We start from the raw sequence: 23,808 nt of genomic DNA, 5'->3' as shown, positions 1-23,808 counted from the left end.
GTAAAGTCGGAAAAGTCATCTGCATGGGTGATTGCCAAGTTTGGGGAGCATTTCGTAGTACGATCAGTGCAATGGGGACGCGGAAACTTGTTGTGTCCCAGTGTTTTGCAGTTGGACGACAAGAGTTTTACACAGTAGCAAAGAGCGAGGCACTGAGTTGGCATGAACAATGGAGAGCACAATGGGGCTCGAGATGTGCTTGTTACCTCAGGTGCTGTATGGTTGTGGACAAGGAGTGAAATGGACCAATTTGTGACCGCCCATTCAATTTAAGACGTTCAAAACAGACGGAATTTGCATTCGTAATACCAGAGCATCGAAACTACTTAGAACTCTTGTGTATATGAACGTGTCCGCGCCTTTGTATTCTGGTACCTTCGCCGCTACAAACCAACCAACCATCGTGTCCGTGCACATCAGAGTCGCAAAGAATGGAGAATAGCCAGGCTTGGTCGTGTGTGTATCTGTAGCTCAGTTGGCAGATCGTTCGCTTAGCGTGTGAACGGTCTCGGGTTCAAGCCCCGGCTCCTCCATGTTTTGTGGTCAGTGCATGGTAAGTGTTGGTCGCGGCGAACATAAACGCACGCAAGAAGTTGCAAAACCAGCGTCACAGACTGATACGATGTATACTGTCATAAGGAGAGCAAGATGTAAGTGTGGGGACCGGCTGTTATCGTGGTGTTATCGAGTGCAGATCTGTCTTAGGTATCACGGCTTAACGTCATTGAAGTCTAGAGGTGGACAACACGTTCGCCTTACTCAGAGCGGTGTCTTAACTCTATTTTCGACGTTATGCGTGCCACTTTCATTGTGGCCAACTACGATTCGATACAGAATGCACGAAACCTGAAAGACACCCTCACTGATATAGAGAGTAGTGTTTGTCTGCGGAATAATGGGAGTGCAAGGGTCTGTGACGTTGATATGACTGTATGTAGCACTACTAGTTATCGGGGGAGGGTGGGCGTAGCTCAGATGGTAGAGCGCTCGCTTAGTGTGCGAGAGGTACTGGGATCGATACCCAGCGCCTCCAGAATTTCTAACACACCTACATGCGCACCTTGCCATGCAAGTGGAATAATTCCCAACCGGCAGAGGTGTGTAGGCAGATACAAGCGAACGATTAGCATCCACAATTGCGCCGATTTCACGTAAATCCCACTGCACGTTCCCATTCTTTGCGTCCAGTCGGCTGCTACTGGTGTTGCTGGTTGTGACTGCTGATAACAGATGCCGTAGCAATCAATTCATGGAGTGAGTTGTATGTTTTGCGATAGTCTGTCTCTGACAAGGAAGCACAGGTGATATAGGTGCGAACACAGGAAGCTTGCAGCCCCTCGCTGCCTGCAGACACAGAGCAGCCACACTAGAAGAGCGGCCTAAGCCGTAGGCGAAATGTGCTCATTCGCTTTGGCGCGACGTCGAACTATAAATAAGGCTGTCACTAGCGTGAGCGTTGCGTGAGCGTCGTGTAAAGTCGGAAAAGTCATCTGCATGGGTGATTGCCAAGTTTGGGGAGCGTTTCGTAGTACGATCAGTGCAATGGGGACGCGGAAACTTGTTGTGTCCCAGTGTTTTGCAGTTGGACGACAAGAGTTTTACACAGTAGCAAAGAGCGAGGCACTGAGTTAGCATGAACAATGGAGAGCACAATGGGGCTCGAGATGTGCTTGTTACCTCAGGTGCTGTATGGTTGTGGACAAGGAGTGAAATGGACCAATTTGTGACCGCCCATTCAATTTAAGACGTTCAAAACAGACGGAATTTGCATTCGTAATACCAGAGCATCGAAACTACTTAGAACTCTTGTGTATATGAACGTGTCCGCGCCTTTGTATTCTGGTACCTTCGCCGCTACAAACCAACCAACCATCGTGTCCGTGCACATCAGAGTCGCAAAGAATGGAGAATAGCCAGGCTTGGTCGTGTGTGTAGCTGTAGCTCAGTTGGAAGATCGTTCGCTTAGCGTGTGAACGGTCTCGGGTTCAAGCCCCGGCTCCTCCATGTTTTGTGGTCAGTGCATGGTAAGTGTTGGTCGCGGCGAACATAAACGCACGCAAGAAGTTGCAAAACCAGCGTCACAGACTGATACGATGTATACTGTCATAAGGAGAGCAAGATGTAAGTGTGGGGACCGGCTGTTATCGTGGTGTTATCGAGTGCAGATCTGTCTTAGGTATCACGGCTTAACGTCATTGAAGTCTAGAGGTGGACAACACGTTCGCCTTACTCAGAGCGGTGTCTTAACTCTATTTTCGACGTTATGCGTGCCACTTTCATTGTGGCCAACTACGATTCGATACAGAATGCACGAAACCTGAAAGACACCCTCACTGATATAGAGAGTAGTGTTTGTCTGCGGAGTAATGGGAGTGCAAGGGTCTGTGACGTTGATATGACTGTATGTAGCACTACTAGTTATCGGGGGAGGGTGGGCGTAGCTCAGATGGTAGAGCGCTCGCTTAGTGTGCGAGAGGTACTGGGATCGATACCCAGCGCCTCCAGAATTTCTAACACACCTACATGCGCACCTTGCCATGCAAGTGGAATAATTCCCAACCGGCAGAGGTGTGTAGGCAGATACAAGCGAACGATTAGCATCCACAATTGCGCCGATTTCACGTAAATCCCACTGCACGTTCCCATTCTTTGCGTCCAGTCGGCTGCTACTGGTGTTGCTGGTTGTGACTGCTGATAACAGATGCCGTAGCAATCAATTCATGGAGTGAGTTGTATGTTTTGCGATAGTCTGTCTCTGACAAGGAAGCACAGGTGATATAGGTGCGAACACAGGAAGCTTGCAGCCCCTCGCTGCCTGCAGACACAGAGCAGCCACACTAGAAGAGCGGCCTAAGCCGTAGGCGAAATGTGCTCATTCGCTTTGGCGCGACGTCGAACTATAAATAAGGCTGTCACTAGCGTGAGCGCTGCTTGAGCGTCGTGTAAAGTCGGAAAAGTCATCTGCATGGGTGATTGCCAAGTTTGGGGAGCATTTCGTAGTACGATCAGTGCAATGGGGACGCGGAAACTTGTTGTGTCCCAGTGTTTTGCAGTTGGACGACAAGAGTTTTACACAGTAGCAAAGAGCGAGGCACTGAGTTAGCATGAACAATGGAGAGCACAATGGGGCTCGAGATGTGCTTGTTACCTCAGGTGCTGTATGGTTGTGGACAAGGAGTGAAATGGACCAATTTGTGACCGCCCTTTCAATTTAAGACGTTCAAAACAGACGGAATTTGCATTCGTAATACCAGAGCATCGAAACTACTTGGAACTCTTGTGTATATGAACGTGTCCGCGCCTTTGTATTCTGGTACCTTCGCCGCTACAAACCAACCAACCATCGTGTCCGTGCACATCAGAGTCGCAAAGAATGGAGAATAGCCAGGCTTGGTCGTGTGAGTAGCTGTAGCTCAGTTGGCAGATCGTTCGCTTAGCGTGTGAACGGTCTCGGGTTCAAGCCCCGGCTCCTCCATGTTTTGTGGTCAGTGCATGGTAAGTGTTGGGCGCGGCGAACATAAACGCACGCAAGAAGTTGCAAAACCAGCGTCACAGACTGATACGATGTATACTGTCATAAGGAGAGCAAGATGTAAGTGTGGGGACCGGCTGTTTTCGTGGTGTTATCGAGTGCAGATCTGTCTTAGGTATCACGGCTTAACGTCATTGAAGTCTAGAGGTGGACAACACGTTCGCCTTACTCAGAGCGGTGTCTGAACTCTTTTTTCGACGTTATGCGTGCCACTTTCATTGTGGCCAACTACGATTCGATACAGAATGCACGAAACCTGAAAGACACCCACACTGATACATAGAGAGTAGTGTTTGTCTGCGGAATAATGGGAGTGCAAGGGTCTGTGACGTTGATATGACTGTATGTAGCTCTACTAGTTATCGGGGGAGGGTGGGCGTAGCTCAGATGGTAGAGCGCTCGCTTAGTGTGCGAGAGGTACTGGGATCGATACCCAGCGCCTCCAGAATTTCTAACACACCTACATGCGCACCTTGCCATGCAAGTGTAATAATTCCCAACCGGCAGAGGTGTGTAGGCAGATACAAGCGAACGATTAGCATCCACAATTGCGCCGATTTCACGTAAATCCCACTGCACGTTCCCATTCTTTGCGTGCAGTCGGCTGCTACTGGTGTTGCTGGTTGTGACTGCTGATAACAGATGCCGTAGCAATCAATTCATGGAGTGAGTTGTATGTTTTGCGATAGTCTGTCTCTGACAAGGAAGCACAGGTGATATAGGTGCGAACACAGGAAGCTTGCAGCCCCTCGCTGCCTGCAGACACAGAGCAGCCACACTAGAAGAGCGGCCTAAGCCGTAGGCGAAATGTGCTCATTCGCTTTGGCGCGACGTCGAACTATAAATAAGGCTGTCACTAGCGTGAGCGTTGCTTGAGCGTCGTGTAAAGTCGGAAAAGTCATCTGCATGGGTGATTGCCAAGTTTGGGGAGCATTTCGTAGTACGATCAGTGCAATGGGGACGCGGAAACTTGTTGTGTCCCAGTGTTTTGCAGTTGGACGACAAGAGTTTTACACAGTAGCAAAGAGCGAGGCACTGAGTTAGCATGAACAATGGAGAGCACAATGGGGCTCGAGATGTGCTTGTTACCTCAGGTGCTGTATGGTTGTGGACAAGGAGTGAAATGGACCAATTTGTGACCGCCCTTTCAATTTAAGACGTTCAAAACAGACGGAATTTGCATTCGTAATACCAGAGCATCGAAACTACTTAGAACTCTTGTGTATATGAACGTGTCCGCGCCTTTGTATTCTGGTACCTTCGCCGCTACAAACCAACCAACCATCGTGTCCGTGCACATCAGAGTCGCAAAGAATGGAGAATAGCCAGGCTTGGTCGTGTGTGTAGCTGTAGCTCAGTTGGCAGATCGTTCGCTTAGCGTGTGAACGGTCTCGGGTTCAAGCCCCGGCTCCTCCATGTTTTGTGGTCAGTGCATGGTAAGTGTTGGTCGCGGCGAACATAAACGCACGCAAGAAGTTGCAAAACCAGCGTCACAGACTGATACGATGTATACTGTCATAAGGAGAGCAAGATGTAAGTGTGGGGACCGGCTGTTATCGTGGTGTTATCGAGTGCAGATCTGTCTTAGGTATCACGGCTTAACGTCATTGAAGTCTAGAGGTGGACAACACGTTCGCCTTACTCAGAGCGGTGTCTGAACTCTATTTTCGACGTTATGCGTGCCACTTTTATTGTGGCCAACTACGATTCGATACAGAATGCACGAAACCTGAAAGACACCCTCACTGATACATAGAGAGTAGTGTTTGTCTGCGGAATAATGGGAGTGCAAGGGTCTGTGACGTTGATATGACTGTATGTAGCACTACTAGTTATCGGGGGAGGGTGGGCGTAGCTCAGATGGTAGAGCGCTCGCTTAGTGTGCGAGAGGTACTGGGATCGATACCCAGCGCCTCCAGAATTTTTAACACACCTACATGCGCACCTTGCCATGCAAGTGGAATAATTCCCAACCGGCAGAGGTGTGTAGGCAGATACAAGCGAACGATTAGCATCCACAATTGCGCCGATTTCACGTAAATCCCACTGCACGTTCCCATTCTTTGCGTGCAGTCGGCTGCTACTGGTGTTGCTGGTTGTGACTGCTGATAACAGATGCCGTAGCAATCAATTCATGGAGTGAGTTGTATGTTTTGCGATAGTCTGTCTCTGACAAGGAAGCACAGGTGATATAGGTGCGAACACAGGAAGCTTGCAGCCCCTCGCTGCCTGCAGACACAGAGCAGCCACACTAGAAGAGCGGCCTAAGCCGTAGGCGAAATGTGCTCATTCGCTTTGGCGCGACGTCGAACTATAAATAAGGCTGTACTTGCGTGAGCGTTGCGTGAGCGTCGTGTAAAGTCGGAAAAGTCATCTGCATGGGTGATTGCCAAGTTTGGGGAGCGTTTCGTAGTACGATCAGTGCAATGGGGACGCGGAAACTTGTTGTGTCCCAGTGTTTTGCAGTTGGACGACAAGAGTTTTACACAGTAGCAAAGAGCGAGGCACTGAGTTAGCATGAACAATGGAGAGCACAATGGGGCTCGAGATGTGCTTGTTACCTCAGGTGCTGTATGGTTGTGGACAAGGAGTGAAATGGACCAATTTGTGACCGCCCTTTCAATTTAAGACGTTCAAAACAGACGGAATTTGGATTCGTAATACCAGAGCATCGAAACTACTTGGAACTCTTGTGTATATGAACGTGTCCGCGCCTTTGTATTCTGGTACCTTCGCCGCTACAAACCAACCAACCATCGTGTCCGTGCACATCAGAGTCGCAAAGAATGGAGAATAGCCAGGCTTGGTCGTGTGAGTAGATGTAGCTCAGTTGGCAGATCGTTCGCTTAGCGTGTGAACGGTCTCGGGTTCAAGCCCCGGCTACTCCATGTTTTGTGGTCAGTGCATGGTAAGTGTTGGGCGCGGCGAACATAAACGCACGCAAGAAGTTGCAAAACCAGCGTCACAGACTGATACGATGTATACTGTCATAAGGAGAGCAAGATGTAAGTGTGGGGACCGGCTGTTTTCGTGGTGTTATCGAGTGCAGATCTGTCTTAGGTATCACGGCTTAACGTCATTGAAGTCTAGAGGTGGACAACACGTTCGCCTTACTCAGAGCGGTGTCTGAACTCTTTTTTCGACGTTATGCGTGCCACTTTCATTGTGGCCAACTACGATTCGATACAGAATGCACGAAACCTGAAAGACACCCACACTGATACATAGAGAGTAGTGTTTGTCTGCGGAATAATGGGAGTGCAAGGGTCTGTGACGTTGATATGACTGTATGTAGCTCTACTAGTTATCGGGGGAGGGTGGGCGTAGCTCAGATGGTAGAGCGCTCGCTTAGTGTGCGAGAGGTACTGGGATCGATACCCAGCGCCTCCAGAATTTCTAACACACCTACATGCGCACCTTGCCATGCAAGTGGAATAATTCCCAACCGGCAGAGGTGTGTAGGCAGATACAAGCGAACGATTAGCATCCACAATTGCGCCGATTTCACGTAAATCCCACTGCACGTTCCCATTCTTTGCGTGCAGTCGGCTGCTACTGGTGTTGCTGGTTGTGACTGCTGATAACAGATGCCGTAGCAATCAATTCATGGAGTGAGTTGTATGTTTTGCGATAGTCTGTCTCTGACAAGGAAGCACAGGTGATATAGGTGCGAACACAGGAAGCTTGCAGCCCCTCGCTGCCTGCAGACACAGAGCAGCCACACTAGAAGAGCGGCCTAAGCCGTAGGCGAAATGTGCTCATTCGCTTTGGCGCGACGTCGAACTATAAATAAGGCTGTCACTAGCGTGAGCGTTGCTTGAGCGTCGTGTAAAGTCGGAAAAGTCATCTGCATGGGTGATTGCCAAGTTTGGGGAGCATTTCGTAGTACGATCAGTGCAATGGGGACGCGGAAACTTGTTGTGTCCCAGTGTTTTGCAGTTGGACGACAAGAGTTTTACACAGTAGCAAAGAGCGAGGCACTGAGTTAGCATGAACAATGGAGAGCACAATGGGGCTCGAGATGTGCTTGTTACCTCAGGTGCTGTATGGTTGTGGACAAGGAGTGAAATGGACCAATTTGTGACCGCCCTTTCAATTTAAGACGTTCAAAACAGACGGAATTTGCATTCGTAATACCAGAGCATCGAAACTACTTAGAACTCTTGTGTATATGAACGTGTCCGCGCCTTTGTATTCTGGTACCTTCGCCGCTACAAACCAACCAACCATCGTGTCCGTGCACATCAGAGTCGCAAAGAATGGAGAATAGCCAGGCTTGGTCGTGTGTGTAGCTGTAGCTCAGTTGGCAGATCGTTCGCTTAGCGTGTGAACGGTCTCGGGTTCAAGCCCCGGCTCCTCCATGTTTTGTGGTCAGTGCATGGTAAGTGTTGGTCGCGGCGAACATAAACGCACGCAAGAAGTTGCAAAACCAGCGTCACAGACTGATACGATGTATACTGTCATAAGGAGAGCAAGATGTAAGTGTGGGGACCGGCTGTTATCGTGGTGTTATCGAGTGCAGATCTGTCTTAGGTATCACGGCTTAACGTCATTGAAGTCTAGAGGTGGACAACACGTTCGCCTTACTCAGAGCGGTGTCTGAACTCTATTTTCGACGTTATGCGTGCCACTTTCATTGTGGCCAACTACGATTCGATACAGAATGCACGAAACCTGAAAGACACCCTCACTGATACATAGAGAGTAGTGTTTGTCTGCGGAATAATGGGAGTGCAAGGGTCTGTGACGTTGATATGACTGTATGTAGCACTACTAGTTATCGGGGGAGGGTGGGCGTAGCTCAGATGGTAGAGCGCTCGCTTAGTGTGCGAGAGGTACTGGGATCGATACCCAGCGCCTCCAGAATTTTTAACACACCTACATGCGCACCTTGCCATGCAAGTGGAATAATTCCCAACCGGCAGAGGTGTGTATGCAGATACAAGCGAACGATTAGCATCCACAATTGCGCCGATTTCACGTAAATCCCACTGCACGTTCCCATTCTTTGCGTGCAGTCGGCTGCTACTGGTGTTGCTGGTTGTGACTGCTGATAACAGATGCCGTAGCAATCAATTCATGGAGTGAGTTGTATGTTTTGCGATAGTCTGTCTCTGACAAGGAAGCACAGGTGATATAGGTGCGAACACAGGAAGCTTGCAGCCCCTCGCTGCCTGCAGACACAGAGCAGCCACACTAGAAGAGCGGCCTAAGCCGTAGGCGAAATGTGCTCATTCGCTTTGGCGCGACGTCGAACTATAAATAAGGCTGTACTTGCGTGAGCGTTGCGTGAGCGTCGTGTAAAGTCGGAAAAGTCATCTGCATGGGTGATTGCCAAGTTTGGGGAGCATTTCGTAGTACGATCAGTGCAATGGGGACGCGGAAACTTGTTGTGTCACAGTGTTTTGCAGTTGGACGACAAGAGTTTTACACAGTAGCAAAGAGCGAGGCACTGAGTTGGCATGAACAATGGAGAGCACAATGAGGCTCGAGATGTGCTTGTTACCTCAGGTGCTGTATGGTTGTGGACAAGGAGAGAAATGGACCAATTTGTGACCGCCCTTTCAATTTAAGACGTTCAAAACAGACGGAATTTGCATTCGTAATACCAGAGCATCGAAACTACTTGGAACTCTTGTGTATATGAACGTGTCCGCGCCTTTGTATTCTGGTACCTTCGCCGCTACAAACCAACCAACCAACGTGTCCGTGCACATCAGAGTCGCAAAGAATGGAGAATAGCCAGGCTTGGTCGTGTGTGTAGCTGTAGCTCATTTGGCAGATCGTTCGCTTAGCGTGTGAACGGTCTCGGGTTCAAGCCCCGGCTCCTCCATGTTTTGTGGTCAGTGCATGGTAAGTGTTGGTCGCGGCGAACATAAACGCACGCAAGAAGTTGCAAAACCAGCGTCACAGACTGATACGATGTATACTGTCATAAGGAGAGCAAGATGTAAGTGTGGGGACCGGCTGTTATCGTGGTGTTATCGAGTGCAGATCTGTCTTAGGTATCACGGCTTAACGTCATTGAAGTCTAGAGGTGGACAACACGTTCGCCTTACTCAGAGCGGTGTCTTAACTCTATTTTCGACGTTATGCGTGCCACTTTCATTGTGGCCAACTACGATTCGATACAGAATGCACGAAACCTGAAAGACACCCTCACTGATATAGAGAGTAGTGTTTGTCTGCGGAATAATGGGAGTGCAACGGTCTGTGACGTTGATATGACTGTATGTAGCACTACTAGTTATCGGGGGAGGGTGGGCGTAGCTCAGATGGTAGAGCGCTCGCTTAGTGTGCGAGAGGTACTGGGATCGATACCCAGCGCCTCCAGAATTTCTAACACACCTACATGCGCACCTTGCCATGCAAGTGGAATAATTCCCAACCAGCAGAGGTGTGTAGGTAGATACAAGCGAACGATTAGCATCCACAATTGCGCCGATTTCACGTAAATCCCACTGCACGTTCCCATTCTTTGCGTCCAGTCGGCTGCTACTGGTGTTGCTGGTTGTGACTGCTGATAACAGATGCCGTAGCAATCAATTCATGGAGTGAGTTGTATGTTTTGCGATAGTCTGTCTCTGACAAGGAAGCACAGGTGATATAGGTGCGAACACAGGAAGCTTGCAGCCCCTCGCTGCCTGCAGACACAGAGCAGCCACACTAGAAGAGCGGCCTAAGCCGTAGGCGAAATGTGCTCATTCGCTTTGGCGCGACGTCGAACTATAAATAAGGCTGTACTTGCGTGAGCGTTGCGTGAGCGTCGTGTAAAGTCGGAAAAGTCATCTGCATGGGTGATTGCCAAGTTTGGGGAGCATTTCGTAGTACGATCAGTGCAATGGGGACGCGGAAACTTGTTGTGTCACAGTGTTTTGCAGTTGGACGACAAGAGTTTTACACAGTAGCAAAGAGCGAGGCACTGAGTTGGCATGAACAATGGAGAGCACAATGAGGCTCGAGATGTGCTTGTTACCTCAGGTGCTGTATGGTTGTGGACAAGGAGAGAAATGGACCAATTTGTGACCGCCCTTTCAATTTAAGACGTTCAAAACAGACGGAATTTGCATTCGTAATACCAGAGCATCGAAACTACTTGGAACTCTTGTGTATATGAACGTGTCCGCGCCTTTGTATTCTGGTACCTTCGCCGCTACAAACCAACCAACCATCGTGTCCGTGCACATCAGAGTCGCAAAGAATGGAGAATAGCCAGGCTTGGTCGTGTGTGTAGCTGTAGCTCATTTGGCAGATCGTTCGCTTAGCGTGTGAACGGTCTCGGGTTCAAGCCCCGGCTCCTCCATGTTTTGTGGTCAGTGCATGGTAAGTGTTGGTCGCGGCGAACATAAACGCACGCAAGAAGTTGCAAAACCAGCGTCACAGACTGATACGATGTATACTGTCATAAGGAGAGCAAGATGTAAGTGTGGGGACCGGCTGTTATCGTGGTGTTATCGAGTGCAGATCTGTCTTAGGTATCACGGCTTAACGTCATTGAAGTCTAGAGGTGGACAACACGTTCGCCTTACTCAGAGCGGTGTCTTAACTCTATTTTCGACGTTATGCGTGCCACTTTCATTGTGGCCAACTACGATTCGATACAGAATGCACGAAACCTGAAAGACACCCTCACTGATATAGAGAGTAGTGTTTGTCTGCGGAATAATGGGAGTGCAACGGTCTGTGACGTTGATATGACTGTATGTAGCACTACTAGTTATCGGGGGAGGGTGGGCGTAGCTCAGATGGTAGAGCGCTCGCTTAGTGTGCGAGAGGTACTGGGATCGATACCCAGCGCCTCCAGAATTTCTAACACACCTACATGCGCACCTTGCCATGCAAGTGGAATAATTCCCAACCAGCAGAGGTGTGTAGGTAGATACAAGCGAACGATTAGCATCCACAATTGCGCCGATTTCACGTAAATCCCACTGCACGTTCCCATTCTTTGCGTCCAGTCGGCTGCTACTGGTGTTGCTGGTTGTGACTGCTGATAACAGATGCCGTAGCAATCAATTCATGGAGTGAGTTGTATGTTTTGCGATAGTCTGTCTCTGACAAGGAAGCACAGGTGATATAGGTGCGAACACAGGAAGCTTGCAGCCCCTCGCTGCCTGCAGACACAGAGCAGCCACACTAGAAGAGCGGCCTAAGCCGTAGGCGAAATGTGCTCATTCGCTTTGGCGCGACGTCGAACTATAAAAAAGGCTGTCACTAGCGTGAGCGTTGCGTGAGCGTCGTGTAAAGTCGGAAAAGTCATCTGCATGGGTGATTGCCAAGTTTGGGGAGCGTTTCGTAGTACGATCAGTGCAATGGGGACGCGGAAACTTGTTGTGTCCCAGTGTTTTGCAGTTGGACGACAAGAGTTTTACACAGTAGCAAAGAGCGAGGCACTGAGTTAGCATGAACAATGGAGAGCACAATGGGGCTCGAGATGTGCCTGTTACCTCAGGTGCTGTATGGTTGTGGACAAGGAGTGAAATGGACCAATTTGTGACCGCCCTTTCAATTTAAGACGTTCAAAACAGACGGAATTTGCATTCGTAATACCAGAGCATCGAAACTACTTGGAACTCTTGTGTATATGAACGTGTCCGCGCCTTTGTATTCTGGTACATTCGCCGCTACAAACCAACCAACCATCGTGTCCGTGCACATCAGAGTCGCAAAGAATGGGGAATAGCCAGGCTTGGTCGTGTGTGTAGCTGTAGCCCAGTTGGCAGATCGTTCGCTTAGCGTGTGAACGGTCTCGGGTTCAAGCCCCGGCTCCTCCATGTTTTGTGGTCAGTGCATGGTAAGTGTTGGTCGCGGCGAACATAAACGCACGCAAGAAGTTGCAAAACCAGCGTCACAGACTGATATGATGTATACTGTCATAAGGAGAGCAAGATGTAAGTGTGGGGACCGGCTGTTATCGTGGTGTTATCGAGTGCAGATCTGTCTTAGGTATCACGGCTTAACGTCATTGAAGTCTAGAGGTGGACAACACGTTCGCCTTACTCAGAGCGGTGTCTGAACTCTATTTTCGACGTTATGCGTGCCACTTTCATTGTGGCCAACTACGATTCGATACAGAATGCACGAAACCTGAAAGACACCCTCACTGATACATAGAGAGTAGTGTTTGTCTGCGGAATAATGGGAGTGCAAGGGTCTGTGACGTTGATATGACTGTATGTAGCACTACTAGTTATCGGGGGAGGGTAGGCGTAGCTCAGATGGTAGAGCGCTCGCTTAGTGTGCGAGAGGTACTGGGATCGATACCCAGCGCCTCCAGAATTTTTAACACACCTACATGCGCACCTTGCCATGCAAGTGGAATAATTCCCAACCGGCAGAGGTGTGTAGGCAGATACAAGCGAACGATTAGCATCCACAATTGCGCCGATTTCACGTAAATCCCACTGCACGTTCCCATTCTTTGCGTGCAGTCGGCTGCTACTGGTGTTGCTGGTTGTGACTGCTGATAACAGATGCCGTAGCAATCAATTCATGGAGTGAGTTGTATGTTTTGCGATAGTCTGTCTCTGACAAGGAAGCACAGGTGATATAGGTGCGAACACAGGAAGCTTGCAGCCCCTCGCTGCCTGCAGACACAGAGCAGCCACACTAGAAGAGCGGCCTAAGCCGTAGGCGAAATGTGCTCATTCGCTTTGGCGCGACGTCGAACTATAAATAAGGCTGTCACTAGCGTGAGCGTCGTGTAAAGTCGGAAAAGTCATCTGCATGGGTGATTGCCAAGTTTGGGGAGCGTTTCGTAGTACGATCAGTGCAATGGGGACGCGGAAACTTGTTGTGTCCCAGTGTTTTGCAGTTGGACGACAAGAGTTTTACACAGTAGCAAAGAGCGAGGCACTGAGTTAGCATGAACAATGGAGAGCACAATGGGGCTCGAGATGTGCTTGTTACCTCAGGTGCTGTATGGTTGTCGACAAGGAGTGAAATGGACCAATTTGTGACCGCCCTTTCAATTTAAGACGTTCAAAACAGACGGAATTTGCATTCGTAATACCAGAGCATCGAAACTACTTGGAACTCTTGTGTATATGAACGTGTCCGCGCCTTTGTATTCTGGTACCTTCGCCGCTACAAACCAACCAACCATCGTGTCCGTGCACATCAGAGTCGCAAAGAATGGAGAATAGCCAGGCTTGGTCGTGTGTATAGCTGTAGCTCAGTTGGCAGATCGTTCGCTTAGCGTGTGAACGGTCTCGGGTTCAAGCCCCGGCTCCTCCATGTTTTGTGGTCAGTGCATGGTAAGTGTTGGTCGCGGCGAACATAAACGCACGCAAGAAGTTGCAAAACCAGCGTCACAGACTGATACGATGTGTACTGTCATAAGGAAAGCAAGATGTAAGTGTGGGGACCGGCTGTTTTCGTGGTGTTATCGAGTGCAGATCTGTCTTAGGTATCACGGCTTAACGTCATTGAAGTCTAGAGGTGGACAACACGTTCGCCTTACTCAGAGCGGTGTCTGAACTCTATTTTCGACGTTATGCGTGCCACTTTCATTGTGGCCAACTACGATTCGATACAGAATGCACGAAACCTGAAAGACACCCTCACTGATACATAGAGAGTAGTGTTTGTCTGCGGAATAATGGGAGTGCAAGGGTCTGTGACGTTGATATGACTGTATGTAGCACTACTAGTTATCGGGTGAGGGTGGGCGTAGCTCAGATGGTAGAGCGCTCGCTTAGTGTGCGAGAGGTACTGGGATCGATACCCAGCGCCTCCAGAATTTTTAACACACCTACATGCGCACCTTGCCATGCAAGTGGAATAATTCCCAACCGGCAGAGGTGTGTAGGCAGATACAAGCGAACGATTAGCATCCACAATTGCGCCGATTTCACGCAAATCCCACTGCACGTTCCCATTCTTTGCGTGCAGTCGGCTGCTACTGGTGTTGCTGGTTGTGACTGCTGATAACAGATGCCGTAGCAATCAATTCATGGAGTGAGTTGTATGTTTTGCGATAGTCTGTCTCTGACAAGGAAGCACAGGTGATATAGGTGCGAACACAGGAAGCTTGCAGCCCCTCGCTGCCTGCAGACACAGAGCAGCCACACTAGAAGAGCGGCCTAAGCCGTAGGCGAAATGTGCTCATTCGCTTTGGCGCGACGTCGAACTATAAATAAGGCTGTCACTAGCGTGAGCGTCGTGTAAAGTCGGAAAAGTCATCTGCATGGGTGATTGCCAAGTTTGGGGAGCGTTTCGTAGTACGATCAGTGCAATGGGGACGCGGAAACTTGTTGTGTCCCAGTGTTTTGCAGTTGGACGACAAGAGTTTTACACAGTAGCAAAGAACGAGGCACTGAGTTAGCATGAACAATGGAGAGCACAATGGGGCTCGAGATGTGCCTGTTACCTCAGGTGCTGTATGGTTGTGGACAAGGAGTGAAATGGACCAATTTGTGACCGCCCTTTCAATTTAAGACGTTCAAAACAGACGGAATTTGCATTCGTAATACCAGAGCATCGAAACTACTTGGAACTCTTGTGTATATGAACGTGTCCGCGCCTTTGTATTCTGGTACCTTCGCCGCTACAAACCAACCAACCATCGTGTCCGTGCACATCAGAGTCGCAAAGAATGGAGAATAGCCAGGCTTGGTCGTGTGTGTAGCTGTAGCTCAGTTGGCAGGTCGTTCGCTTAGCGTGTGAACGGTCTCGGGTTCAAGCCCCGGCTCCTCCATGTTTTGTGGTCAGTGCATGGTAAGTGTTGGTCGCGGCGAACATAAACGCACGCAAGAAGTTGCAAAACCAGCGTCACAGACTGATACGATGTGTACTGTCATAAGGAAAGCAAGATGTAAGTGTGGGGACCGGCTGTTTTCGTGGTGTTATCGAGTGCAGATCTGTCTTAGGTATCACGGCTTAACGTCATTGAAGTCTAGAGGTGGACAACACGTTCGCCTTACTCAGAGCGGTGTCTGAACTCTATTTTCGACGTTATGCGTGCCACTTTCATTGTGGCCAACTACGATTCGATACAGAATGCACGAAACCTGAAAGACACCCTCACTGATACATAGAGAGTAGTGTTTGTCTGCGGAATAATGGGAGTGCAAGGGTCTGTGACGTTGATATGACTGTATGTAGCACTACTAGTTATCGGGGGAGGGTGGGCGTAGCTCAGATGGTAGAGCGCTCGCTTAGTGTGCGAGAGGTACTGGGATCGATACCCAGCGCCTCCAGAATTTTTAACACACCTACATGCGCACCTTGCCATGCAAGTGGAATAATTCCCAACCGGCAGAGGTGTGTAGGCAGATACAAGCGAACGATGAGCATCCACAATTGCGCCGATTTCACGCAAATCCCACTGCACGTTCCCATTCTTTGCGTGCAGTCGGCTGCTACTGGTGTTGCTGGTTGTGACTGCTGATAACAGATGCCGTAGCAATCAATTCATGGAGTGAGTTGTATGTTTTGCGATAGTCTGTCTCTGACAAGGAAGCACAGGTGATATAGGTGCGAACACAGGAAGCTTGCAGCCCCTCGCTGCCTGCAGACACAGAGCAGCCACACTAGAAGAGCGGCCTAAGCCGTAGGCGAAATGTGCTCATTCGCTTTGGCGCGACGTCGAACTATAAATAAGGCTGTCACTAGCGTGAGCGTCGTGTAAAGTCGGAAAAGTCATCTGCATGGGTGATTGCCAAGTTTGGGGAGCGTTTCGTAGTACGATCAGTGCAATGGGGACGCGGAAACTTGTTGTGTCCCAGTGTTTTGCAGTTGGACGACAAGAGTTTTACACAGTAGCAAAGAGCGAGGCACTGAGTTAGCATGAACAATGGAGAGCACAATGGGGCTCGAGATGTGCTTGTTACCTCAGGTGCTGTATGGTTGTGGACAAGGAGTGAAATGGACCAATTTGTGACCGCCCTTTCAATTTAAGACGTTCAAAACAGACGGAATTTGCATTCGTAATACCAGAGCATCGAAACTACTTGGAACTCTTGTGTATATGAACGTGTCCGCGCCTTTGTATTCTGGTACCTTCGCCGCTACAAACCAACCAACCATCGTGTCCGTGCACATCAGAGTCGCAAAGAATGGAGAATAGCCAGGCTTGGTCGTGTGTATAGCTGTAGCTCAGTTGGCAGATCGTTCGCTTAGCGTGTGAACGGTCTCGGGTTCAAGCCCCGGCTCCTCCATGTTTTGTGGTCAGTGCATGGTAAGTGTTGGTCGCGGCGAACATAAACGCACGCAAGAAGTTGCAAAACCAGCGTCACAGACTGATACGATGTGTACTGTCATAAGGAAAGCAAGATGTAAGTGTGGGGACCGGCTGTTTTCGTGGTGTTATCGAGTGCAGATCTGTCTTAGGTATCACGGCTTAACGTCATTGAAGTCTAGAGGTGGACAACACGTTCGCCTTACTCAGAGCGGTGTCTGAACTCTATTTTCGACGTTATGCGTGCCACTTTCATTGTGGCCAACTACGATTCGATACAGAATGCACGAAACCTGAAAGACACCCTCACTGATACATAGAGAGTAGTGTTTGTCTGCGGAATAATGGGAGTGCAAGGGTCTGTGACGTTGATATGACTGTATGTAGCACTACTAGTTACCGGGGGAGGGTGGTCGTAGCTCAGATGGTAGAGCGCTCGCTTAGTGTGCGAGAGGTACTGGGATCGATACCCAGCGCCTCCAGAATTTTTAACACACCTACATGCGCACCTTGCCATGCAAGTGGAATAATTCCCAACCGGCAGAGGTGTGTAGGCAGATACAAGCGAACGATTAGCATCCACAATTGCGCCGATTTCACGCAAATCCCACTGCACGTTCCCATTCTTTGCGTGCAGTCGGCTGCTACTGGTGTTGCTGGTTGTGACTGCTGATAACAGATGCCGTAGCAATCAATTCATGGAGTGAGTTGTATGTTTTGCGATAGTCTGTCTCTGACAAGGAAGCACAGGTGATATAGGTGCGAACACAGGAAGCTTGCAGCCCCTCGCTGCCTGCAGACACAGAGCAGCCACACTAGAAGAGCGGCCTAAGCCGTAGGCGAAATGTGCTCATTCGCTTTGGCGCGACGTCGAACTATAAATAAGGCTGTCACTAGCGTGAGCGTCGTGTAAAGTCGGAAAAGTCATCTGCATGGGTGATTGCCAAGTTTGGGGAGCGTTTCGTAGTACGATCAGTGCAATGGGGACGCGGAAACTTGTTGTGTCCCAGTGTTTTGCAGTTGGACGACAAGAGTTTTACACAGTAGCAAAGAGCGAGGCACTGAGTTAGCATGAACAATGGAGAGCACAATGGGGCTCGAGATGTGCTTGTTACCTCAGGTGCTGTATGGTTGTGGACAAGGAGTGAAATGGACCAATTTGTGACCGCCCTTTCAATTTAAGACGTTCAAAACAGACGGAATTTGCATTCGTAATACCAGAGCATCGAAACTACTTGGAACTCTTGTGTATATGAACGTGTCCGCGCCTTTGTATTCTGGTACCTTCGCCGCTACAAACCAACCAACCATCGTGTCCGTGCACATCAGAGTCGCAAAGAATGGAGAATAGCCAGGCTTGGTCGTGTGTATAGCTGTAGCTCAGTTGGCAGATCGTTCGCTTAGCGTGTGAACGGTCTCGGGTTCAAGCCCCGGCTCCTCCATGTTTTGTGGTCAGTGCATGGTAAGTGTTGGTCGCGGCGAACATAAACGCACGCAAGAAGTTGCAAAACCAGCGTCACAGACTGATACGATGTATACTGTCATAAGGAGAGCAAGATGTAAGTGTGGGGACCGGCTGTTATCGTGGTGTTATCGAGTGCAGATCTGTCTTAGGTATCACGGCTTAACGTCATTGAAGTCTAGAGGTGGACAACACGTTCGCCTTACTCAGAGCGGTGTCTGAACTCTATTTTCGACGTTATGCGTGCCACTTTCATTGTGGCCAACTACGATTCGATACAGAATGCACGAAACCTGAAAGACACCCTCACTGATACATAGAGAGTAGTGTTTGTCTGCGGAATAATGGGAGTGCAAAGGTCTGTGACGTTGATATGACTGTATGTAGCACTACTAGTTATCGGGGGGGGAGGTGGGCGTAGCTCAGATGGTAGAGCGCTCGCTTAGTGTGCGAAAGGTACTGGGATCGATACCCAGCGCCTCCAGAATTTCTAACACACCTACATGCGCACCTTGCCATGCAAGTGAAATAATTCCCAACCGGCAGAGGTGTGTAGGCAGATACAAGCGAACGATTAGCATCCACAATTGCGCCGATTTCACGTAAATCCCACTGCACGTTCCCATTCTTTGCGTGCAGTCGGCTGCTACTGGTGTTGCTGGTTGTGACTGCTGATAACAGATGCCGTAGCAATCAATTCATGGAGTGAGTTGTATGTTTTGCGATAGTCTGTCTCTGACAAGGAAGCACAGGTGATATAGGTGCGAACACAGGAAGCTTGCAGCCCCTCGCTGCCTGCAGACACAGAGCAGCCACACTAGAAGAGCGGCCTAAGCCGTAGGCGAAATGTGCTCATTCGCTTTGGCGCGACGTCGAACTATAAATAAGGCTGTCACTAGCGTGAGCGTCGTGTAAAGTCGGAAAAGTCATCTGCATGGGTGATTGCCAAGTTTGGGGAGCGTTTCGTAGTACGATCAGTGCAATGGGGACGCGGAAACTTGTTGTGTCCCAGTGTTTTGCAGTTGGACGACAAGAGTTTTACACAGTAGCAAAGAGCGAGGCACTGAGTTAGCATGAACAATGGAGAGCACAATGGGGCTCGAGATGTGCTTGTTACCTCAGGTGCTGTATGGTTGTGGACAAGGAGTGAAATGGACCAATTTGTGACCGCCCTTTCAATTTAAGACGTTCAAAACAGACGGAATTTGCATTCGTAATACCAGAGCATCGAAACTACTTGGAACTCTTGTGTATATGAACGTGTCCGCGCCTTTGTATTCTGGTACCTTCGCCGCTACAAACCAACCAACCATCGTGTCCGTGCACATCAGAGTCGCAAAGAATGGAGAATAGCCAGGCTTGGTCGTGTGTGTAGCTGTAGCTCAGTTGGCAGATCGTTCGCTTAGCGTGTGAACGGTCTCGGGTTCAAGCCCCGGCTCCTCCATGTTTTGTGGTCAGTGCATGGTAAGTGTTGGTCGCGGCGAACATAAACGCACGCAAGATGTTGCAAAACCAGCGTCACAGACTGATACGATGTATACTGTCATAAGGAGAGCAAGATGTAAGTGTGGGGACCGGCTGTTATCGTGGTGTTAACGAGTGCAGATCTGTCTTAGGTATCACGGCTTAACGTCATTGAAGTCTAGAGGTGGACAACACGTTCGCCTTACTCAGAGCGGTGTCTGAACTCTATTTTCGACGTTATGCGTGCCACTTTCATTGTGGCCAACTACGATTCGATACAGAATGCACGAAACCTGAAAGACACCCTCACTGATACTTAGAGAGTAGTGTTTGTCTGCGGAATAATGGGAGTGCAAAGGTCTGTGACGTTGATATGACTGTATGTAGCACTACTAGTTATCGGGGGGGAGGTGGGCGTAGCTCAGATGGTAGAGCGCTCGCTTAGTGTGCGAAAGGTACTGGGATCGATACCCAGCGCCTCCAGAATTTCTAACACACCTACATGCGCACCTTGCCATGCAAGTGAAATAATTCCCAACCGGCAGAGGTGTGTAGGCAGATACAAGCGAACGATTAGCATCCACAATTGCGCCGATTTCACGTAAATCCCACTGAACGTTCCCATTCTTTGCGTGCAGTCGGCTGCTACTGGTGTTGCTGGTTGTGACTGCTGATAACAGATGCCGTAGCAATCAATTCATGGAGTGAGTTGTATGTTTTGCGATAGTCTGTCTCTGACAAGGAAGCACAGGTGATATAGGTGCGAACACAGGAAGCTTGCAGCCCCTCGCTGCCTGCAGACACAGAGCAGCCACACTAGAAGAGCGGCCTAAGCCGTAGGCGAAATGTGCTCATTCGCTTTGGCGCGACGTCGAACTATAAATAAGGCTGTCACTAGCGTGAGCGTCGTGTAAAGTCGGAAAAGTCATCTGCATGGGTGATTGCCAAGTTTGGGGAGCGTTTCGTAGTACGATCAGTGCAATGGGGACGCGGAAACTTGTTGTGTCCCAGTGTTTTGCAGTTGGACGACAAGAGTTTTACACAGTAGCAAAGAGCGAGGCACTGAGTTAGCATGAACAATGGAGAGCACAATGGGGCTCGAGATGTGCTTGTTACCTCAGGTGCTGTATGGTTGTGGACAAGGAGTGAAATGGACCAATTTGTGACCGCCCTTTCAATTTAAGACGTTCAAAACAGACGGAATTTGCATTCGTAATACCAGAGCATCGAAACTACTTGGAACTCTTGTGTATATGAACGTGTCCGCGCCTTTGTATTCTGGTACCTTCGCCGCTACAAACCAACCAACCATCGTGTCCGTGCACATCAGAGTCGCAAAGAATGGAGAATAGCCAGGCTTGGTCGTGTGTGTAGCTGTAGCTCAGTTGGCAGATAGTTCGCTTAGCGTGTGAACGGTCTCGGGTTCAAGCCCCGGCTCCTCCATGTTTTGTGGTCAGTGCATGGTAAGTGTTGGTCGCGGCGAACATAAACGCACGCAAGAAGTTGCAAAACCAGCGTCACAGACTGATACGATGTGTACTGTCATAAGGAAAGCAAGATGTAAGTGTGGGGACCGGCTGTTTTCGTGGTGTTATCGAGTGCAGATCTGTCTTAGGTATCACGGCTTAACGTCATTGAAGTCTAGAGGTGGACAACACGTTCGCCTTACTCAGAGCGGTGTCTGAACTCTATTTTCGACGTTATGCGTGCCACTTTCATTGTGGCCAACTACGATTCGATACAGAATGCACGAAACCTGAAAGACACCCTCACTGATACATAGAGAGTAGTGTTTGTCTGCGGAATAATGGGAGTGCAAGGGTCTGTGACGTTGATATGACTGTATGTAGCACTACTAGTTATCGGGGGAGGGTGGGCGTAGCTCAGATGGTAGAGCGCTCGCTTAGTGTGCGAGAGGTACTGGGATCGATACCCAGCGCCTCCAGAATTTTTAACACACCTACATGCGCACCTTGCCATGCAAGTGGAATAATTCCCAACCGGCAGAGGTGTGTAGGCAGATACAAGCGAACGATTAGCATCCACAATTGCGCCGATTTCACGTAAATCCCACTGCACGTTCCCATTCTTTGCGTGCAGTCGGCTGCTACTGGTGTTGCTGGTTGTGACTGCTGATAACAGATGCCGTAGCAATCAATTCATGGAGTGAGTTGTATGTTTTGCGATAGTCTGTCTCTGACAAGGAAGCACAGGTGATATAGGTGCGAACACAGGAAGCTTGCAGCCCCTCGCTGCCTGCAGACACAGAGCAGCCACACTAGAAGAGCGGCCTAAGCCGTAGGCGAAATGTGCTCATTCGCTTTGGCGCGACGTCGAACTATAAATAAGGCTGTCACTAGCGTGAGCGTCGTGTAAAGTCGGAAAAGTCATCTGCATGGGTGATTGCCAAGTTTGGGGAGCGTTTCGTAGTACGATCAGTGCAATGGGGACGCGGAAACTTGTTGTGTCCCAGTGTTTTGCAGTTGGACGACAAGAGTTTTACACAGTAGCAAAGAGCGAGGCACTGAGTTAGCATGAACAATGGAGAGCACAATGGGGCTCGAGATGTGCTTGTTACCTCAGGTGCTGTATGGTTGTGGACAAGGAGTGAAATGGACCAATTTGTGACCGCCCTTTCAATTTAAGACGTTCAAAACAGACGGAATTTGCATTCGTAATACCAGAGCATCGAAACTACTTGGAACTCTTGTGTATATGAACGTGTCCGCGCCTTTGTATTCTGGTACCTTCGCCGCTACAAACCAACCAACCATCGTGTCCGTGCACATCAGAGTCGCAAAGAATGGAGAATAGCCAGGCTTGGTCGTGTGTGTAGCTGTAGCTCAGTTGGCAGATCGTTCGCTTAGCGTGTGAACGGTCTCGGGTTCAAGCCCCGGCTCCTCCATGTTTTGTGGTCAGTGCATGGTAAGTGTTGGTCGCGGCGAACATAAACGCACGCAAGAAGTTGCAAAACCAGCGTCACAGACTGATACGATGTATACTGTCATAAGGAGAGCAAGATGTAAGTGTGGGGACCGGCTGTTATCGTGGTGTTATCGAGTGCAGATCTGTCTTAGGTATCACGGCTTAACGTCATTGAAGTCTAGAGGTGGACAACACGTTCGCCTTACTCAGAGCGGTGTCTGAACTCTATTTTCGACGTTATGCGTGCCACTTTCATTGTGGCCAACTACGATTCGATACAGAATGCACGAAACCTGAAAGACACCCTCACTGATACATAGAGAGTAGTGTTTGTCTGCCGAATAATGGGAGTGCAAGGGTCTGTGACGTTGATATGACTGTATGTAGCACTACTAGTTATCGGGGGAGGGTGGGCGTAGCTCAGATGGTAGAGCGCTCGCTTAGTGTGCGAGAGGTACTGGGATCGATACCCAGCGCCTCCAGAATTTTTAACACACCTACATGCGCACCTTGCCATGCAAGTGGAATAATTCCCAACCCGCAGAGGTGTGTAGGCAGATACAAGCGAACGATTAGCATCCACAATTGCGCCGATTTCACGTAAATCCCACTGCACGTTCCCATTCTTTGCGTGCAGTCGGCTGCTACTGGTGTTGCTGGTTGTGACTGCTGATAACAGATGCCGTAGCAATCAATTCATGGAGTGAGTTGTATGTTTTGCGATAGTCTGTCTCTGACAAGGAAGCACAGGTGATATAGGTGCGAACACAGGAAGCTTGCAGCCCCTCGCTGCCTGCAGACACAGAGCAGCCACACTAGAAGAGCGGCCTAAGCCGTAGGCGAAATGTGCTCATTCGCTTTGGCGCGACGTCGAACTATAAATAAGGCTGTCACTAGAGTGAGCGTCGTGTAAAGTCGGAAAAGTCATCTGCATGGGTGATTGCCAAGTTTGGGGAGCGTTTCGTAGTACGATCAGTGCAATGGGGACGCGGAAACTTGTTGTGTCCCAGTGTTTTGCAGTTGGACGACAAGAGTTTTACACAGTAGCAAAGAGCGAGGCACTGAGTTAGCATGAACAATGGAGAGCACAATGGGGCTCGAGATGTGCTTGTTACCTCAGGTGCTGTATGGTTGTCGACAAGGAGTGAAATGGACCAATTTGTGACCGCCCTTTCAATTTAAGACGTTCAAAACAGACGGAATTTGCATTCGTAATACCAGAGCATCGAAACTACTTGGAACTCT

General features: G+C 49.4%; 13 non-coding genes across 13 annotated transcripts; all 13 read left to right on the top strand.

Annotated features, from left to right (window-relative positions):
• The first annotated feature begins 959 nt into the window (after window positions 1-959).
• Window positions 960-1,033, top strand: Trnat-agu (transfer RNA threonine (anticodon AGU)). Its single transcript has one exon. It is a non-coding gene; the product is annotated as a tRNA-Thr (tRNA).
• Window positions 1,034-2,430: 1,397 nt separating this feature from the next.
• On the top strand, window positions 2,431-2,504 carry Trnat-agu (transfer RNA threonine (anticodon AGU)). The gene has a single exon. It is a non-coding gene; the product is annotated as a tRNA-Thr (tRNA).
• Window positions 2,505-3,903: 1,399 nt separating this feature from the next.
• Trnat-agu (transfer RNA threonine (anticodon AGU)) lies at window positions 3,904-3,977 on the top strand. The gene has a single exon. It is a non-coding gene; the product is annotated as a tRNA-Thr (tRNA).
• Window positions 3,978-5,376: 1,399 nt separating this feature from the next.
• On the top strand, window positions 5,377-5,450 carry Trnat-agu (transfer RNA threonine (anticodon AGU)). The gene has a single exon. It is a non-coding gene; the product is annotated as a tRNA-Thr (tRNA).
• A 1,398-nt stretch (window positions 5,451-6,848) lies between these two features.
• Trnat-agu (transfer RNA threonine (anticodon AGU)) lies at window positions 6,849-6,922 on the top strand. Its single transcript has one exon. It is a non-coding gene; the product is annotated as a tRNA-Thr (tRNA).
• Window positions 6,923-8,321: 1,399 nt separating this feature from the next.
• Window positions 8,322-8,395, top strand: Trnat-agu (transfer RNA threonine (anticodon AGU)). Its single transcript has one exon. It is a non-coding gene; the product is annotated as a tRNA-Thr (tRNA).
• Window positions 8,396-9,791: 1,396 nt separating this feature from the next.
• Window positions 9,792-9,865, top strand: Trnat-agu (transfer RNA threonine (anticodon AGU)). The gene has a single exon. It is a non-coding gene; the product is annotated as a tRNA-Thr (tRNA).
• Window positions 9,866-11,261: 1,396 nt separating this feature from the next.
• On the top strand, window positions 11,262-11,335 carry Trnat-agu (transfer RNA threonine (anticodon AGU)). Its single transcript has one exon. It is a non-coding gene; the product is annotated as a tRNA-Thr (tRNA).
• A 1,399-nt stretch (window positions 11,336-12,734) lies between these two features.
• On the top strand, window positions 12,735-12,808 carry Trnat-agu (transfer RNA threonine (anticodon AGU)). The gene has a single exon. It is a non-coding gene; the product is annotated as a tRNA-Thr (tRNA).
• A 1,388-nt stretch (window positions 12,809-14,196) lies between these two features.
• Window positions 14,197-14,270, top strand: Trnat-agu (transfer RNA threonine (anticodon AGU)). The gene has a single exon. It is a non-coding gene; the product is annotated as a tRNA-Thr (tRNA).
• Window positions 14,271-15,658: 1,388 nt separating this feature from the next.
• Window positions 15,659-15,732, top strand: Trnat-agu (transfer RNA threonine (anticodon AGU)). The gene has a single exon. It is a non-coding gene; the product is annotated as a tRNA-Thr (tRNA).
• Window positions 15,733-21,509: 5,777 nt separating this feature from the next.
• On the top strand, window positions 21,510-21,583 carry Trnat-agu (transfer RNA threonine (anticodon AGU)). Its single transcript has one exon. It is a non-coding gene; the product is annotated as a tRNA-Thr (tRNA).
• A 1,388-nt stretch (window positions 21,584-22,971) lies between these two features.
• On the top strand, window positions 22,972-23,045 carry Trnat-agu (transfer RNA threonine (anticodon AGU)). Its single transcript has one exon. It is a non-coding gene; the product is annotated as a tRNA-Thr (tRNA).
• Window positions 23,046-23,808: the final 763 nt, after the last annotated feature.

The sequence above is a fragment of the Schistocerca gregaria genome, unplaced genomic scaffold, assembly GCF_023897955.1.
Source record: "Schistocerca gregaria isolate iqSchGreg1 unplaced genomic scaffold, iqSchGreg1.2 ptg000180l, whole genome shotgun sequence".
NCBI classification, from domain to species: domain Eukaryota; kingdom Metazoa; phylum Arthropoda; class Insecta; order Orthoptera; family Acrididae; genus Schistocerca; species Schistocerca gregaria.
Note: the sequence above shows the minus strand (reverse complement) of the source record. Positions and strands in the feature narration are given on the sequence as shown.